We start from the raw sequence: 17,858 nt of genomic DNA on the forward strand, positions 1-17,858 counted from the left end.
AGAGCGACTCCGGCCCGCGTGATCCTCGCGCCGGGGTTTGGCTGCGGCCGGGCGGCGAAGAGGGGCGGGGTCGGGATGCCAGAGCACCGCCACCTAAGGTCGCCTAGTCAGGAAGAGCCTCCGCGCAGGCGGTGGCCTGTAAGTCACCCAGGGTTACCGGAGAGGAGTGATTTCAGGAAAGCTACAACCCAGCCTTATCACCTGAAAACCTAGGGAGGAGGAAGAAAGGGAAGGGGTCGCAGTAACTTAGGGCCAGAGCGAAGACCTCAGTCCTGGGGCTCAGATGACCGAAAACAGTGTGTCAACCCATAACAAGACCTGGTCTTACCCCATTGTGCAAGAGTTAGCTCATCCAATTTACAGAACAAGAATCTGAGGCGCAGAGATTATCATAGCTTGTTTGTGGGTTGTCCCACTAGGTACTTCTCTGCTGCTCTAAGACTACCCAACCAAGGGGTGTGTTTTGGACCGCTCAATTCAGGGATGACGAGAAATGAAAATAAAAAGGGTACTAGATGTTTTTAAACTGCTGGCGAGAATGGCTACACTGACTGAAATCAGATCTTCATTGGACTTTTTTGCATTTGTTACAGTTTAGTAGTTCTGTTTTAATCATAACATAGGCGTGAAAACGACCCTCTCTTTAAAGCTTAGGGCATAAGAAGTGAGGCCTGACCCAGCCTTTTTTCCTGAGTCCTCCTCTCCCCGTTGCCCTCTCCCGAAGAATATAAATTCATTCATTCAGCTATGCATTCACGTATTCCTTCACACACACCCAGGAAGCCACCGGTGACCACAGCCAAGACCTGAGTTCTGTCTTCCTCCTACTGCCCCATTCAGAGCCGCTCAGCCCACCCCAGCCCAGCTCCAGGACCCCTCCCTTCCTGCCCCTTAGGGCAGCTGATGGTCAGGATCTGGCAGGCCCACTGTATCAGGTCCTCAAGATCCACCAGGCTCTGGAGTCCCCCTAGGGCTGAGAAGGGAAGCTCTGCCCTCACCCCTCTCCCTCCCTGCGGGTATTTCACACTCCCAGGGTGTCTGAGTGTCTGGAGCAGTGGCTTTCTGTTCAGATGAAGGGACCAGGGCCAGGCAAGAGGGGCTGCTCATCCAGGAAGCCAAGCTGTAACAGAGGCCTTAGGGAGTGGACACCGGGCTGCTCGATTTGAGCCCCAGCTCCTACACTAGTCTTGGGCGTCCTGCAGTCTGCATTGCTAGGCACCTCTGAGGCTTTTTGCCTGAAGGCAAATCGGAAACAACTCCCTGGAGTTGATTAATGCATTAAGTGAGATGATGTCAGCAAACGTGACCCACTCAGATTAAGGAATCATTACTTCTGCTTCCCTAGAGCCCCCCGGCTAGCCCGGAATCAGCATCCCATTTGTTTCCCAGAGCCCTGAAAACCCAGGGTTTTTCCCACTTGCGCAAGCAGAGCTGGGTGCAGATTTCACCACTGCTGGCTGCAGGAAAACAAGGACCGCCGGAAGATGGACCGGGCCGCGCGAAACATGCGCAGTAGCGGCGGGCTGCTTGGAGGCGCGGCCAGGGAGCCGGCACACCGCCCCCGCCGCCCCGGGCAGGGGCGGGGTCCGCCTTATAAGGGAGCTGAGCGGGGACAAACAGCGCGTGCTCAATTCGCTGGGGTGGGCAGGGGGCGTGCAGCCCGACCCTGGAGCGAATTACCGCCACCCCTGTTCGCGACCACGCTCCCGGGTCTGGGCGCACCGAACACCCGACTGGCCCATCCTCGGCAATGCCAGCTCAATTCTTAAAGACAACGAATTGAACTTTATAGGAGGAGCTCTAGCTTACTCATAAAGCGATTTTCTGTGCCTGGGGTTTTATTGGTTGGTTGGTTGCTTGCTTGCTTAGTGGTGAGGTTTAATTCATTATTTCGTTCGTTAGCTTCTTTTCAGCAGCCTACACACGCCTATAAGCCCCTGACCTCCCATGACCTTGCCATTTGACACAAAACAGAGCATCGCAGACACACTAGACCCCACACATCTGGCATAGAGGTTTTGACTAGGTGGCAGTGAAGCTTCAACTCATAGAGGGACAATGGGGAGGTGGGAAAAGAGGTACTTTGCTTGTTTTGATGTAGTTTATTTGAGTCTTCATTTATTTTTTTTCTGATGTTTAGCAATCTCTGTACTGCCAAATAGTTGTGAGTGATTGAAACTCCCTGAGTTTTAGCTTCTTCATTTCAAAGTGAGATAGCGCTAGAATAGAATGTTCACTCTCCCTACAAATATTCGAATCATCTTGAAATACCATCATCAGAAAACAAACAAACAAACAAAAAAACAATATCCCTATCAGCTATATATACAGCGATGTATTTCTTCCCCTAGCCTTTAAGGAATAAAATTGATTTACTCTCTCACAAACATGACTTTTAAAAAACCTTGATAAGCAGCAGACTGGCACACTTAAATTGGAACATAGGATACAACTGACATCTCAGAAACCCATCTGTTTTCCTGTGTGCTAAAAGTACCGACCTCAAGCATTCTATCACACAGTACGCTTAATATCTCCTCGTAGGGTTGTCTTACACCATGGGACTTAAGTTGAATTCAGGAGCTAAACAGTGAGCCAATAAATGAAAAAAAGGATTCTTGTTTTCAAACAATTGCCTGATAGTATCAGAGATAGAAATTACAGATATCAAATCCAAACCCAGAACCGTTTTCATTTTCTAAGTCATAAAATGTAAAGGTAAATTTAGGATCTCCTAAAATACTAAACATTAAAAGCAAAGATAATTTGAAAAAGTGTGCTTTGGAGCCGGATTGTAAAACCTGAGCTACTAAGTAACAGCAAAGATAATCACAAAAGTCATACATAGAAATTTTGCTACAAATCTATAGGCAGGTAGCTGTGAATCCCAGCTCTCTTTTATAGCAGAAGTGAATGAAGAAATCACAGAAGATTCAATTTAATGGAAACTATCACCCTAAATCATAGTCATTTTATATACTACGATGAAAAAAAGATTGTTTCAACTGCATATAACTGTACCTATGGTTACAAATAGTTCAAAATCGACAGACTTTGTAGAGTCTGTGGCAACATTTCAACCCTTCAGAGTCAGATGCCACATTTAGTTGAAGGGATGGGGAGACGTCTTGTAGATGAATTAGTTTTGGAGATGGGCCTTGCAAAGGGATGGGTGGAATTTGAACCCCAAGATGAGTGAAGAGCTGATTTCTCAGCCAGAGAAAATACCTGGAACAAAATGTTCAGATTTGGGAAAGTGGGGGTCTGGCTCCAGGAATAGTGAGAAAGCCTCCTTACCTAAAACAGTGTGACAGATTTAAAGACACTTATAAATGCTTCCCCACCTGTATTTGGACCTTGCAACGTCAGGTTGCAACTACCCTCAATCAGGGGCAGTGTCCGTTTCTCTACCTCTCTAGTATGGCTGCCCTTGTATCTTGCTCTGACTCATAGAATGCCACAGAATTAACTTTGTCACTTTCAAACCTAGGTGTCTGAAGGCATTGCATGCTTCCACTCACCCGAGGGACCCTGATGCTGTCATGTGAGCAAGCCCAGGCTGGCCTGCTTAAGGATGGCTTGACCCAGTCAAACCCAGTGCCACAGCCAACAGGCAGCCAACCACCAGACTTGGGAGTGGGGTCCCCTGGCACCAGCCCACCCCAGCCAACTCACTAGCTGATCACAGATGCATGAGTGAGGGCATCCCAGGGTGACAGAATCCATCCAGACAAGCAGAACCACTTGTTGACTAAGAGGATCAGGATATGCCACCCCAAAATATGTCGCTTTGACATAAGAATTCTTTTAAGCTGAGGACAATTAAGAAGCAAACACATGGGGCGCCTGGGTGGCGCAGTCGGTTAAGCGTCCGACTTCAGCCAGGTCACGATCTCGTGGTCCGGGAGTTCGAGCCCCGCGTCGGGCTCTGGGCTGATGGCTCAGAGCCTGGAGCTTGTTTCCGATTCTGTGTCTCCCTCTCTCTCTGCCCCTCCCCCGTTCATGCTCTGTCTCTCTCTGTCCCAAAAATAAATAAACGTTGAAAAAAATTAAAAAAAAAAAAAAAAAAAAGCAAACACAGAAAGAGCCCCCTACCCTCCCCCACCCGCCTAAAAGCAGGACACAAATTTCCTTTTGTGAAGGTGTTTCTTCTCTCCTCTCCTATACCATCAGAAAAGCAGTCTTTATTACTGGAGAGAGAGAGTCAGCAAAACTTACTAAAAAAACAAAAACACAAAAAAAAACAAAAAACCCTCATCTTCCATTAGTTTCCCTCATGTATTTACTTTCCCACAATCTACTATCCCTGGGAACCCAAGTCCTTTTCCTTTGTCCAGTCACTTCTCTGCATTTTATCACCCTTTGTTAAAACAGTGTGTAAGCTCCCAGGTCTGAACACTTTGGGGGATTTTTCATTTCTTTTCTGTGATGCCCCCCATGTGCAGAGAAAATAAGGCCTTTCTCCTGTTAATCTTTCTTCCCGCAGTTTAATTCACACACCCCAGATAGAAACTTAAGAGAGTAGTGAAGAAGTGGTATTTTTTCATCCCTGATAAATCTCATGAGCAATAACCCAATTTGTTGCTTAAGCCCTTTGGTATAGGGTATGTGGGTGTTATTGCTTGCATTCAAATACAGCCTATCTTATATAATGAGAAGGCTTTTTCAATGGATGTGGCAATTCAGGAGACTTTTAAACATATAGAAATATGAGTGACATAAAAATCAGCTGTAAAACAGGGCCCTAATCAAGGGCTTTGCAGTTGTAATCTGGAGCTGAAAGAGTCTTCATGGTCATTTCTTACATTGCAAATGAGAAGACAGGCAGGCAGGCTCAGACCAGCAACATGACTCCCGACACTGCCTTCCTCACCACCCACCCTCTCAGTGGAACTTACATCAGTGAAGCAGGTTCACGGAAGAATAAATGCTCTCGCAACACAATTTTCTGCATTCCCACTTCGATTCAGCTGCACATCCAGGAGGAATGCCACTTCCTCTCCTTGTCTCCTGCATCCAGTCCATCCTGAGGGTTCTACTGCCAATAGTGTTGCCCCCTCCCCGCCCCATGCACTGGCACCAACTCACAATAATCAACCCCTCCACCAACTGCTTTGCACCGTGGCTGGCGGCACTCATTTGCTACTCGTTGGCGAATTTTAAACCTTGGTTTTCTGGGTCTCACTTCCAACCAGATTATCAATCCTTCAAGGCTAGAGAACAGGTCTTACAGTTCTCTGTACTTCCAGTATTGCCAGATTAGTAAATGCTAGGGTTGGTAATTGGTAAAACCAGTAAGCTCGTTACATGACTCTGTTTCTGTAGATAACCAGTATATACATATGAATTTCTGTGTGATGATTCTTTGGCCCATTCTGTCCTTTTTTGTTCCTCTAACCAGGTCAGAACATAAAGGTTATGCCATTTGTTACTGTCAAGCTTAATTAAACCCATTATAATTTGTTAACCCCTGTGCTTGCTTTGTAATTAACATTGATTAACACAAACAAGTACAAAATAGGCCATCAGCACTTTCCAGAAGTGCTGATTACAATTATATTGATAATTCAATACAGTACAGAAGATGATGGGATAGTAATTTGCACTCTCTTTACATAGGGAGACAAATGCTACCAGGCGAAACTAAGCCTAGAAATAAAATACTTTGTTCATCGGATTTACCTGATTGAACCTTCATGCTATTAACCCCCTCAGTCCCCCACCCCTTGACTACTTAAACCTTGGAAGGATTACTGAAGGCACAGCTCCCAGTGACCTGCTTCATTGCATGCCTGAATCAGAATAGGGAAGCATTTCAAGGCTGACAGACGGATCATGGAGTGTTCAGCCACAGCAAAGCAGCCCCCAAGGCTCGTGACAGACAATTATGGGGCCAATATCACATTTCGTAATCCTGGGGTATGTCCAAGGCTTTATGGCAGCAGGTCGAAGATGCGCAACAATGAGCACCCGGCAGCGATGGGTCCAAAAAGCTCTCAGTGACCAATAACCTGAAAATAAGCTCTATCTGCCTACTCAAAATACAAGAAACAAAACCAACAAAATTGATATCCCAATATACTCAAGAGTGTGTTTGAATTCCCTTTCTCTCTGACCTCAGACGATGATATATTCTGGCCATCCATGGTAAGAAGAGCCCACCATGCTCCCATGTGACTGTGGTCCATTACCAGCGGGGGTAGGCACACATTTGAACTTTTCCATATTTCTAGGAACAAAGCCGGGATGCTTAGGAACTGTAATAGTTTTTGTTCTGTATATAAAAGAGTAAGCGGGACTCTGACCCACTGCACTCCAGGGAAGAATTCACAGAACTGGTATCACACAGATCAATTGGCCCTGTGCAAATGACATGATAATGAGGCCATGGAGTTTTTATGATTTTCTGTTACTGCTCCAGAAAATATGCTCCAGAAACCGTTCAAACCCCCTAAAAGGAATATTAGTACAAAACGGGGTGTTTCAAACTCATTGCTGAAAGATTAATGTTCAAAAAGATCCCTGAGATACCAAGACTTCTATATAAATGTGTGACTGATTGAGGAAAACTCTGCCAGATGAAAAAGTATGGAGAAATTTGCTGATAGTCATATGCTTCTAACCCAAATGTCTGCATTCTCAGAGCTAGGCCTTCTCTTTTCCCTCCCCAGCAGAGGATATGTTGGAAAAAGTGCTAGAAATGGGAAAAAAAAAAATGCTGTCAGAAGTAGAATTAAATAAAGAAACAGAAGAAAACAAACAAACAAACACAATCACACACTGAAACAAAGAGTCAGCCCTAAGCAAGACCGTAACATTGTGACATTTGCTTTGGGGGTCTATAGCCTCTTGCCTCCCATTATCAAACATGACACTCAGGGTGTAACATCAATCCCAGGGAGTTGCAGCGAGTCATTTAACCCTCTTTGTCCTGTCATCCCATCTCTCTCTCTGTCTCATAAATATTAGGTATGTATTCCAGGCTTTTTTGTCTTCTTCATGTAGTTTTTTAATAAAAAAAAAGACATGTTTCTTCAACATCGTGAGCAGACTATTACATTTAGCAATGAACAGCATGGGTGCCAAAAGAAAATCTACCTTAAAACCCGTTGTTGGAATGCTTTACGCTTTCTACAGAACAGAAACTAAGATAACCTGTTATACAATTAGTCACAAATAAGGCCCTTGAGTTTTTGCCCATACACATGAGTATTGTCTAAAACCTGTCTTCTTTGTAGCAGCTGGGCCCTGCCACCACTGTGCTTGACAGAGTTCACAACTGCTGTAACCTGTAGCTTCCCTTTCACTTCTCTGGCTCCCTTCTCCAGCTGAGCTTTGTTTCCTGGCAGTAATTAAAACCTCCTACCACTGCCATAGCTGCTGCTGCTGCTGGAACCACCATGGCCACTCTGGTTTCATGGTTTGGCAAAGTATTGGCCTCCACCGCCACAGGGGCCAGGGCTTCTGCCTCCAAAATTTCCTCCCTGGATGGACCCCCAAATCTGAAGATTGGTTGTTGCAACTGTCAAAATCATTATAGCTTCTGCCACCTCCAGAGTTACTTCCGTCATTACCAAATCTGTTATAGCCATCCCCATTGCCACCGTATCCACCACCACCTTGACTGCCACCAAAGCCATCTCCCCCAGTGAGGTTTCCTCCGCAACTTTAACCTCTTTGGCTGGATGAAGCACTAGCTATCTCTTGCTTAGCTAGAGCTCTCCTTACTTCACAATCGTGGCCAGTCCCAGTATGGCGTTCTTGAGTGACCATCTTGTCCACAGAGTCATGGTCATCAGATGTCACAAAAGCAACGCCGTTCTTTTTGCCACCGCCTGGGTCAGTCATGATTTCAATCACTTCAATTTTCCCATACTGTCCACCGTAACTTCTTAGATGATGTTCTTCAGTGTCTTCTTCAACGCCATCCACAAAAATCTTTTTCACAGTTACGTGGGCACCGGCTCTTTGAGAATCTTCTCTTGAGACAGCCATCATTGGTTCCACAGCTCTTCACCAGACATTCAACTGACTGAGCTACCCAGACGTCCCAGACTTTTTACTTTAAAGTCAGATTTATTGAGGTAGCATCTTCTGGGGGGTTTGTTTGTTTGTTTGTTTGTTTTCTAAGTAGGCCCTACACCCAGTGTGGAGCCCAGTGTGGAGCTGGAGCTCACCACTCTGAAATAAAGCCCTGAGGTGAGATCAAGAGTCGGATGCTTAACTGACTGAGCCACCCAGGTACCCTGAGGTACCTCAAGATATCATTTTCATACATACATTTCATACAGCATTATTCACTATTTTTAATAGGCAGTTCTCTGAGTTTTGAGAAATGCATACAGATGTGTGGCCACCAATACAATCAAAATGTAGAACTGTATCATGACCTTTCCCCCCAAATCCCCCTGTGTCCCTCCCTCCATCTCTACCCCCTGGCAACCACTAATCTGTCTTTTGTCCTTACAGTTTATCTTTTCTAGAATGTCGTATAAATGGAATCATGCAGTATGTGGTCTTTTGAGTATGACTTCTTTCACTCAGCGAATACATTTGAGATTCAGCCATGTGGCTGAGTGTTTCAGTAGTTCCTTCCTTTTCATTCCTGAGCAGTACTTAATTATACGACAATCTGTATATCCATTCAGAGGTTAAAGGACATTTGGGTTGTTTCCAGTTTCTAACAATTATGAATAAGCCACTATCAACATCCACATACAGGGTTTTGTGTGAATCTAAGTTTTCATTTCTTTGGGGTTCAAACCCAGGAAGTGGATTTCTTGCTCGATGCTAAGTATATGTTAAACTTTAGTTTTTTGTTTTTTGTTTTTCAAAAAAAGCCAAACCACTCTCCAGAGTATTGTATGACTTCGCCTTCCCACCAGCAGTGTATGATACATCTGGGTGTGCCATATTGTCACCAGAACTTGGCATTGCCGGTTGTTGTGTTTTCTTTCAAGTCATTTCACTAGGTGACTGACACCGATTTTTGAAGCTGAGCAAACATGTTCATAGAATTCATTGCTATCTTCAGAAAAGACTTAAAATCAATCGTAAACATCTAATATTACATGAGAGCCACTTGGCTGCATACTAATTAGGCAGTTTACACTAACGATTCTGACTGGAGTTACTTTTACCCAAGCTGTCCAATTTTGCTTAGTTGTCTATATCTCAAGCAGCATTCATGCCAATTTCCTTAGCACACTTGTTAAACACAAGAGTCCTGTGTCTTCCCTGCAGCGGTCCTACAGGGTATGTCTAAAGGGTAAGGATCCTGACTTCATTCCAGCGTCTCTGAAACACTCAACAGCCTACCTCTAATCACCTTGCTCAGGTGTGTTTTCGGTACCCAGAAAATGAAACATCCCTCCAGCGTCTACTTTCAAAAACATATCTATCAAAAACACTTTAAGCTGGAGGAAAGGAGAAAAAATGTTTTGTTGCAGTAAACAAATTGTCACACTCGGGGGATTGATGGATAATTCAATCACTTTCCTGCTCTGCCCTCGATCTGCACAGAGCCATACATTGCTGTTCTCCAGAAGTAACTATTGCTGATTTCTCTGACGTGGGCAGAAAACACACATAGTCAGAACCCGGTCTGCTCAGATTTGTCACACAAATTCCTCCCTGGCCTGTTGCTTCTCTGTGGATCTCCCTGCTAATGCTTTATTCATTTGCATCTGTCTGCCCCATCTGCTGGTTCTAATGGTGTGCTGTAAGCAATTAGACCCTCATGCATGTACCGCCTCCCATGCATTCCTTCTGTTCTTCCTCTCCCCCTCCCCCGGCCATTTCGATTTTTCTGCCTCAGCCCCAGAGGAATTCAGCAGACAACCCCAGCTGCATCTTTCCATTTTTCTGAAGTTTACTATTTATTTTAAATAGATAATACATGCACAAAAGATGAATCCAAAAGATACAAAAGGGCACAGAGGTAGAAGTCTCTTCCCTTCCTTTACCACTCCTCTGGTTCCATTGCTTAGAGGCAACTATGGTCACCAGTGTCTGGTGCCCTTCCAGAAAGAGATAATCTATACATAGACAAACATACAATCTAGATACTTTTATTCTTTGTAGAAATAGCAACACACTGTAACACCTTTTTCACCTTGCTTTTTTCATGTACGTGTGTGTGTGTGCGTGTGTTGTAGAGCATTTCATCTCTCTATACTTGTATATACTAGTGACTGTACATTAGTAGATATGCCTCTTTCCTTTAAAGAGTTGGTTGGTATGTAATATTGCATATGTACTATGATTCATCTTACCAAAATCCTTTTTAAAGTATGTAAAATAACGACTTAACCCAACCAAGATAGACATTTATATCATGAAAAAAAAAAAAATGAGCAGAGTTCGATGTCTCAGGGCTGGTATTGGTAGCTACAGTCTCAAAGACTTAAGATCTTTCTCTTTGTGTTCGAAGGTAGCTGCTGAAGCTCCAGCCTTCACATCTGCATTCCCAGCCGGAGGAAAGATCTATGTGTTCCCCCTCAAGAAAGACACTCCCCAGCTCACAGAATCCCTTCAGTTATATCCATTTTCCAAAACCTAGTCACAAAGCTACACCTGGCTGCAAGGGAGGATGGGAAATGTAGTCACGATCTAGGGATGGTGTTGAAAACTTGGGGATCTATTAAGAAACAAGGAGGGAAGAGTGAGTATTGGGGTACAACGATATCCATTCTGTCCCAGGATTGTCAGCTCTTTCGCTCTTTCACTGCTAAACCAGAGATCTCTGTGAACATTCAGTTTCATGCTCTGGGAGATGGGTCACAGGTTGTATGCATTTTTATTTTCGTGAGTATTCCCAATTGCCATCCCTGACAAAGCAACAATTAATCCCTGCACTGACATATGAGTGTGACTATTTCCCCACACCCTCAATAGTCCTGAGTGTGCTTACATTTTTTTTATTTTTATTTTTTGTCTTTTACCATTATAATAGCTAAAGTACAGTATCCAGGGTGCCTCAGTGGCTCATTCAGTTAAGTACCCAAGTCTTGATTTTGGCTCAGGTCATGATCTCACGGTTCATGGGATGGAGCCCCACTTTGAGCTCTGCTCTGACAGCACGAAACTGCTTGAGATTCCCTCTCTCTCCCTCTCTCTCTACCCCTCCCCAGCTCTTGCTCTGTCACTCTTTCTCTCAAAATAAATAAATAAACTTAAAAAATAAATAAAATAAAATAAAATAAAATAAAATACAGCTTCTCAAGTTGTCTTAATTGGATTTAATAGGACTTTCTCTTATTTTTAGTGCCAGTCAGTAGTTTTTCAAATGTCTAGAAACAATTTGTATTTCCTTATCTCTGAACTATTTCCATCATTTGCCCAGTAGATTGTATTATTTCCTTATTACTCTATAGAAATTCTTTATAAATTGGGGAAATCAGCATTTTCAGCAATATTATTTAAACATTTTCCCCCAACAGTTTTGGCTTGATTTGTTGTGCTTTTGTTCCCATGCAGATTTTTAAATTTTTTTTCTTTTTCTTTTAAAGAGAAGTAAGCCTTTGTTTCCTTGTTCCACAAGCAACGCTTGGCTGAGTAGGTTGCTGTCAAAGAGACAAGTCCCACATTCTCATGAGACTCCTCTGACTTCCCCTTTGCTTCAACCGTAGCAGGTGCAGCAGTGGCCACAAATGCAGATGCATCAGCCAGCAGGGCCTTGACCGAGAGGCATACATAGTCAGTCTCCACGGGCTAGAACCCACCTGTGCCCACCGACGACCGAATGGGGTATTGATGGGGGCTCCGGGTGGCTCAGTCGGTTAAGCGTCCAACTTTGGCTCAGGTCACGATCTTGTGGTTTGTGAGTTCGAGCCCTGCATCGGGCTCTGTACTGACAGCTGGGAGCCTGGAGTCTGCTTTGGATTCTGTGTCTCCCTCTCTCTCTGCCCCTCCCCCACTTGTGTTCTGTGTCTCTCTCTCTTTCAAAAAATGAGTAAACATTAAAAATAATTTTTTTAATTAAAAAAAGAATGGGGTAGTGATGCAACATCTCTAGGCATGGGCTGGCGACACGGAGAATGCCCTCCTGGAAGCGAGAATGCAGTGTCCTCTGTGATGTCAAGCACTTCCACGTTTGTAGATAATGGATGCTCAGCCAGAGGGATGGTGGGAGGGGGTGGAGGCGGGGGGGGGGGTGAAATATTCAAAGTGTTCAGTGCCTCGAACCCCCTCCCCCTTGTCTCCATTAGCTGTAGGTCACTCAGGATTGCAATGGTGATTTTTCTTTTTTCTTTTTTTTAAAATTTTGTTAATGTTTATTTACTTTTGAGAGAGACAGACAGACAGACGGAGACAAATAGGGGAGGGGCAGAGAGAGAGGGAGACACAGAATCCGAAGCAGGCTCCAGGCTCTGAGCGGTCAGCACAGAGCCCAACGTGGGGCTCGAACCCACAGGCCGTGAGATCATGACCTGAGCTGAAGTCGGACATTCAACCGACTGAGCCACCCAGGCGCCCCCAATGGTGATTGTTCTAATGTAGTTGCATGTATCCCTTTTAACAAATTGCTTCCGGGTATTGTGACTTTCTCAGAAGGCATTCCCTGTACCAAAATTACAAAATAAATTCTTCCATAGTTTTCTTTTTCAGAGTAATAATAATCACAAAGGGGCTCCAACTTGATTTATTTTATCAAGACTTCTGGTTATCCTGGCCCCACTGACCCATCCATCTTCCCCCACTGATTTGGTAGCTTGGATGCCTTTAAAGGGAAGCACCAAGCAGTTCTCCTTCACTTAAAATCAGTACATCTTAATTCCACTTTCTATTTGATATATCCTGCACTGCCATCAATATTATTCATTACCTTTCGGGGTTACAGATTGCAGTTGGATCCAGTTTGCCAACGAGGAGGGCTAAGCACTGAGAGATGCAAACATTCAGACTGCCCTGCTCACAGGCTAGCTAGCAAACCATGTAATTCTAACCCGCAGAGACTTTTGGGAGGAGCTCAGGCTTTGGAGGCTGTTAAGGGCTCACTTGTGTCCTCTCCAAACTCATATGTTAAGGTCCTAACTGCCAGTACCTCAGAAAGTGACTGTATTTAGAGACAGGGCCTTAAAAGAGGTAATTCTGTTAGGGTGGCTCAGTCAGTCGAGCGTCTGACTTAGGATCAGGTCGTGATCTCAGGGTTCATCGGTTCATTGGTTTGAGCCCCACATTGGGCTTTGGGCTTTGCACTGACAGCACAGAGCCTGCTTCAGGTTCTCTGTCTCCCTCATGCTCTGCACCTCCCCTGCTTGCTCTCTTTCTCTCAAAAATAAACAGACATTAAAAAAATTAAAAACAGGTAATTACATTAAAATGAGGTCATTAGGGTGGGCTCTAATCCAATGACTGGTGTCCTTATAAGACAAGGAAGTAGGAGGTAGATAGAGTGAAGATCTGGAGACACAGGGAGAAGACAGCCATCTACAAGCCGATGGGAGACACCTCTGTAGAAACCAACCCTGACAGCATTTTGATCTCAGACTTTTAGCCTTTAGAACTGTGAGAAAACAAATTTCTGTTGTTCCAGCCATTCAATCTGGGGTACCTTGTTTGACAGTCCCAGCAAGCACATACAGGGGTGCACAGAGCAGGCTGAATCAACTTGGGGTCTTCGGTGCAAGTCTTAGAAGTTTAGCCAGATCCGTCAGGTCACGTTCCCCAGACTCTGGTGGAAATCTACAATTAGTGGTGGCTCAGTCGGTTAAGTGTCCGACCTTAGCTCCGGTCATGACCTCACTGTTGTGTTGGAGCCCCACTTTGGGCTCTGTGCTGACAGTCAGAGCCTGGAGCCTGCTTCAAATTCTGTGTTTCCCTCTCTCTGCCCTTCCACCGCCTGCACTCTGTCTGTCTGTCTCTCTCTCAAAAATAAACATTTTTTTAAAAATTAACAAAAGAAAAAGAAATCTGCTGACAGCAGCAGTACTGGGCAGGGTTCACAGAAGCTACAAGGTGTAAAAGGAGTAAAGGAAGCAGGAAGAAGAAATTGAACCATGATGTAATTTCAACAGAGGCCTCAAGTTGATCCTAAGGGGAGCTCTGGACCCGGGATAGCTTTTGGGCTTGTCCAGAATGAGGCAAGGACACTGGGTCTTTGTACCCCAGCAGACTGTCTCCTGGAAGAAGGTCTAAACTTGGGCAAGGAAGCTCTGGGTGGCTGAGGGCTAGGAGGGCCTCAGATGTGAGCCATCAGTGTCCAGCACAGTGACAGCAGGGGAAGAAGCCCCCCAGGCCTAGTGGGGGCACACTCCCACACCTACCACACCTACCTACACAGAAAGGGATTTGTTAGGAGGATACGGGGGAAGCTCACAGCATGGAGGGACAGCCTGAAGGAACAACCCTCAGAAAGGACATGGCTCAGAGTAGCCGTAAGGTTTGGGAACTCAGAAACAAACGAGATGGTCTCTCTAGGCAACAACCATGGGGATGAATCAGCCCCCACTATGCGTCTTTTCCCTTCAGCGTTCAGAGTCATCGGAGAGAGTCTACTTAACCTGACTTGGATCACCTGCTTGCTCTTTGGACAGAGAAGAGCATGGCCCTTTGACATTTGCTAGAAGGCTGCACGACCTGGGAGAAAACTGGTTCCCCAAAAAAGGCCAACTGTGATGTCATCACCAGAGGAAGAAAACATGTCCATTGGGCCCGGGCCATCGGAGTTGGAACCTCAGTTTGGGGTGTTTTGGGGCAAATAGCTTGAACTCATAAAATTTGAAAGTGCTTCCTCTGTAAAAAAGAAATATTACCTCCCTCATAAGATTTTTCAGGCTTCAGTTATATCTATAGATATACCTATATCTATATCTCTGTACCTGTTTGTATGTATGTGCTTACATAAAAGAATTATGCATACACACATGTGTATACACACGGACATAATACATGTATGATGCCTTATAATATAGTCACCATTTATTTGAGTGTCTATAGCTCCTAGGTCCTCATCAACTATTTCCTGTCATGTATCTGTGCATCTATTTGCTTTCCCACCTCTTCTTTGAGAGCAAGAGAAGCATTCAATATCCTAGTCCCCAAACTCTAGACCTGGAAACCCCCTTAGAGATGCTGCCTCTTTTTTTTTTTTAAGTTTATTTATTTATTTTGAGAGAGAAAGAGGGAGAGAGAGAATCCCAAGCAGGCTCCACGCTGTCAGCACAGAGCCCAACTTGGGGCTCAATCCCACAGACCATGAGATCATGACCTGAGCCAAAATCAAGAGTTGGACACAACTGACTGAGCCGCCCAGGTGCCCTTAGATACTGCCTCTTTGTACAGAAGGAACTGTGGCATTGCAAAGTTTTACCACTTCACATTCCTCATGTTGGGTGTGGGGGTGTGCTTGACTTTTAATTTAAAAAATAAGTCAAAGAGTCAGGAGGGGAACGAGAAAAGCAAAAGGAGAGTTTTTCTGATAGGTCATCTACTCACAGAGGTACACACAAGCCTTCTCAGGGGGTTTCTCAACCCCAGGTGATGCAGGGAAGGGGCAGGAGGAGAGCAGGATAGCCAGGTACCAGGCACCAGTGACATTCCAGAGTGGAGAACACAGTTCCCCATTTCTTTCATTGCTGATTATAGAGAACAGCATTTATTGTGGACCACGTGGGACCAGGCCAACTGGAATGGAGGAAAGAGTGTGAGACAGAGGGCAAGGGGGGGGGGGGGGTTGGCATTTTATCTCCTACAGCTATTTTCAAGAGGAGATCTAATTCCAGCAACAACGTTTCGACTTCACTCCCACCAAAAGGGATAGCTTCTGTGGAATGCCTCTCAGCTTGCAAATGTTGCCTTTCCGAGGTCACGCAAATAGCTAATACATCCATTTCCCTGAGATAAATGCCATCATGGAGGTCTTCTTGTCACTGTCAGGGGTTATGAGCGGTGTTGATGGAGTGGGGTAATGACATCGCAGGGTGATTGAAAGGGTTTGGGATGTGATTTCCTATTTGGTTCAGACAAAATAAAACCATTATCTGTGCTTCATCTTTTTTAAAGACATTGTTTCCCGAGCTCTTTGGCGCTTGAAGTCTGTTGCAGCACGGAGGAACAATATCAGCCTGTCACAATTATAGATCAGTTCATCACCACAGTCAGCCTCCAATCTCCTTGAACTCTTTTCAGGGGAAATGACTTTCCGGGGCCTACCTTATCCCCGGGTATTTTGCCTTTTGAAAAAGACGGTGCGGTGGTCATACATTCTCTGCAGAGAGCTCTTGGGCAGCACGGGGCCAGGCACACTGGGGAGTCTGCAGGTAACTGTCTAGGAGAGATGGAGACCCCTCAGCCCTTCAGTCACTCTTGGGTGAGCAAGAACGAGACACTCAGACACATGGACATGATGGGGGCAAGCGGTTGCTTATGCAGGTTAAGGATACACTTGATGTTGAAGGACATAGGGTTCCCTGGTACATTTCTTATCTGTCTCTGAAACATGCCCAGCTCAGTGGGCTCATGTGGCCAGGCCGCAGCAAGACTATCAGAAGGGCTATCAGTACTCTTGCCCGGACACTTTTACCTCTGACCAACCTAGGAAGCCATGCCATTGATGTCCTGGCCCCTGACACTGCTTTATCCAACACCAGCCCATCACCAGAACTTCTGTCGAAGTTCCAGGTATCAGGTGGCAATCTCTACACTTTAAAGAGTTTTTCCATCCTGGGGGACCTCCAAGCAGTAGGCTTCAACCCAGCCCTGCACACCTCCACACAAGGAGTAGAAGGTCCCGTGGCCTGTTACTTCTCCCAGAATCAAAATATCCCTAATTCATCTCCATAGGTGGGTGCAGCACATGTATCCAGCTGTCAACCAATCTGTTAGGGTGTTTTGAGGGGGCGTCTGGGTGGCTCAGTCAGTTAAGCATCCGACTCTTGATTTCAGCTCAGGTCATGATCTCACGGTTCATGAGTTCAAGCCCCTCATCAGGCTCTGCACTGACAGCACAGAGCCTGCTTGGGATTCTCTCTCTCCCTCTCTCTCTGCCCCCATGCATGCATGCTCTCTCTCTCTCTCTCTCTCTCACTCTCAAAATAAATAAATAAACATTTAAAAAAATTTTTTAAGATTTTATTTTTAAATAATCGCTACACCCAACATGGGGCTCAAACTCACGACCCCAAGATCAATTGTCACATGCTCCACTACTGAGCCAGCCAGGCATCCCTACCATTTTAAACATTTTAAAACCTACATTTCTGTGGTATTAAGTACATTCACTTTATTGTGCAGCCGTCCCCACCATCCATCTCCAGAACTTTTCCATCTTCCCAAACTGAAATTCTATGTCCATGGACTATAACTCCCTATTCCTCCCTTCCCCCAGCCCTTGGTAACAACCATTCTACTTTTTGTATCTGTGAACTTGACAACTCTAGGAACCTCATAGAAGTGGAATCATACAGTATTTGTCCTTTTGTGACCAGATTATTTCAATGTGGGTGTATAAATATCTATTCAAATTTCAGCCTTTAATTCTTTTGGTATTTTGGTATGTACCCCAAAGTGGGATTGCTGGGTCAAATGGTATTCCATATTTAATTTTTTGAAGAACTCCAATACTGTTTTCCACAAAGGTTACACCATTTACATTGTACAATTTTACAATGCACAAGGGTTCCAACTTCTCTACATCCTTGCCAGCATTTGTTCTTTCCTGGTTTTTTTGACAATTGTCACCCTAATAGTTGTCCTATTGATGTTGTTTTTTTTTAACGTTTATTTATTTTTGAGACAGAGAGAGACAGAGCATGAACGGGGGAGGGTCAGAGAGAGGGAGACACAGAATCTGAAACGGGCTCCAGGCTCCGAGCTGTCAGCACAGAGCTCGACGCAGGGCTCGAACTCACGGACCA

The 17,858-nt window shown here is 45.0% G+C and overlaps 1 pseudogene; it reads right to left on the minus strand.

The window, feature by feature from the left end:
* Positions 1-7,015: 7,015 nt before the first annotated feature.
* On the minus strand, positions 7,016-15,833 carry LOC122467057 (annotated as a pseudogene).
* Positions 15,834-17,858: the final 2,025 nt, after the last annotated feature.

Source organism: Prionailurus bengalensis, chromosome A3 (assembly GCF_016509475.1).
Source record: "Prionailurus bengalensis isolate Pbe53 chromosome A3, Fcat_Pben_1.1_paternal_pri, whole genome shotgun sequence".
In the NCBI taxonomy this organism is placed as follows: Eukaryota; Metazoa; Chordata; class Mammalia; order Carnivora; family Felidae; genus Prionailurus; species Prionailurus bengalensis.